This window comes from Otolemur garnettii, unplaced genomic scaffold, assembly GCF_000181295.1.
Source record: "Otolemur garnettii isolate 467f Iridium unplaced genomic scaffold, OtoGar3 scaffold00035, whole genome shotgun sequence".
Taxonomy (NCBI): Eukaryota; Metazoa; Chordata; class Mammalia; order Primates; family Galagidae; genus Otolemur; species Otolemur garnettii.
The window spans coordinates 2,799,787-2,801,897 of NW_003852430.1; the positions used below are offsets into that span (position 1 = coordinate 2,799,787).

Here is a 2,111-nt window from a genome sequence, read left to right on the forward strand (position 1 = left end):
TGATACATTATATATAATATATATCATATAATATTATATAATTATATCATATATTATATTATAATTATATGTTATATAATAATTATATATACTTATATATATAAAATACAAAACAATGAATTACCTGGAATTGTATTTTTTATACATATTTGTATTTTATATATATACACACACACACATATATACATACATATACATATAAAATTATTGATTAATATTCCTTTGATGGGTATTTAGATGTTTTTTTTCCTCTCTTTTCCTAATTCAAAGTATAAATCAAGTATTCATGTATGTTGATTTCTTGGGCCAGGTACAGGAATTTCTCTAGGGCAGGCATCCTCAAACTATGGCCCGCAGGCCACATGCAGCCCACCGAGGACATTTATCCGGCCCACTGGGTGTTTTTGCTGTGGCTCCCTGTCCTGCTTAGCAGCCGACTCATCCCCGGGCCCACAGTCTGGCCCTCCAACGGTCTGAGGGACAGTGAACTGGCCCCCTGTTTAAAAAGTTTGAGGCCCCCCGCTCTAGGGCATATACTTAGGGATGGGATTGTCGGGTCATAGGTTGTACCCATATTCATCTTTTTTGCAATATTGCCAAACTGTTGTCCAAAGTGGACTTACTAATTTATTCTCTCTTTAGCTGAATGTGACATTACCTGTTGGTCCACATTCTTGCCAGTATTTGACATTGTCAATATGATGAATAGGAAAAGATAGTTCATTATGATTTTAATTTGTGTTTTCCAGTTACTAGAAAGATTAAGTAGCTTTCAATTTTTTTCTTTTTTTTTTGCTTTATTTTTGTGAATTTCCTCCTCATATACTTTGCTAATTATTTTATTGTTTTTAAAGAGTAAACTGTAGAGCACAAATATATTTGTTGGTGCAAATCTTTTCTTGATTTTATGTACTGCAAATATCTTCTCCCCATCTATAGATTAATAAAGTATTTTCCTATGTCGTTAGGATAGGAGTGAACTCATTGTATAATGTTTTACGTTTGTTTACCTTTTTTTCTCATAAGATTATAAGTGAGATACTTACCTGGCAGGGGAGATACCATGATCACGAAGGTGGTTTTCCCAGGGCGAGGCTTATCCATTGCACTCCGGATGTGCTGACCCCTGCGATTTCCCCAAATGTGGGAAACTCGACTGCATAATTTGTGGTAGTGGGGGACTGCGTTCGCGCTTTCCCCTGCTTAAAAAAAAAAACAAAAAAAAACAAAAACAAACAAACAAAAAAAGATTTAAACCTAACCAATCAACATTTGGATTTAACAGACATCTACGGAACATTTCTTCCTAACAAAACTGAATACACATTCTTCTCATCAGCCCACGGAACATACTCCAAAATCTATCACATCTTAGGTCACAAGTCTAACCTCAGCAAATTTAAAAGAATGGAAATTATTCCTTGTATCTTCTCAGACCATCATGGAATAAAAGTTGAACTCAGTAACAATAGGAATTTGCAGACATACAAAAACATGGAAGCTAAATAACCTTATGCTGAATGATAGGTGTGTCAGAGACAAGATTAAGAAGGAAATTACCAAATTTTTGGAACAAAACAAGAATGAAGACATGAATTATCAGAACCTCTGGGATACCTCTAAGGCAGTCCTAAGGGGGACATTTATATCACTGCAAGCCTTCCTAAAGAGGAATTTAGGAAAGAAAAAGGGGAAGTTAACACTTAATGGGACATCTAAAACAACTGGAAAAGGAAGAACATTCCAATCCCAAATCCAGCAGAAGAAAAGACATAACCAAAATTAGAGCAAAATTACATGAAATTGAAAACAGAAGGATTATACAATAGATCAATAAATCAAAAAGTTGGTTTTTTGAAAAGGTAAACAAAATAGATAAACCTTTGGCCAACCTAACCAGGAAAAAAAGAGTAAAATATCTAATTTCATCAATCAGAAATGGTAAAGATGAAATAACAACAAATCCCTTAGAAATTAAAAAAAAATCCTTAATGAACATTACAAGAAACTTTATTCTCAGAAATATGAAAATCTGAAGTAAGTTAACCAATACTTGGAAGCAGCCACCTTCCAAGACTTAGCCAGAATCAAGTGGAAATGTTGAACAGGCC

General features: G+C 34.1%; 1 non-coding gene across 1 annotated transcript; it reads left to right on the plus strand.

The window, feature by feature from the left end:
* The first annotated feature begins 1,038 nt into the window (after positions 1 to 1,038).
* LOC111725275 lies at positions 1,039 to 1,202 on the plus strand. The gene has a single exon (XR_002773375.1). It is a non-coding gene; the product is annotated as a U1 spliceosomal RNA (small nuclear RNA).
* Positions 1,203 to 2,111: the final 909 nt, after the last annotated feature.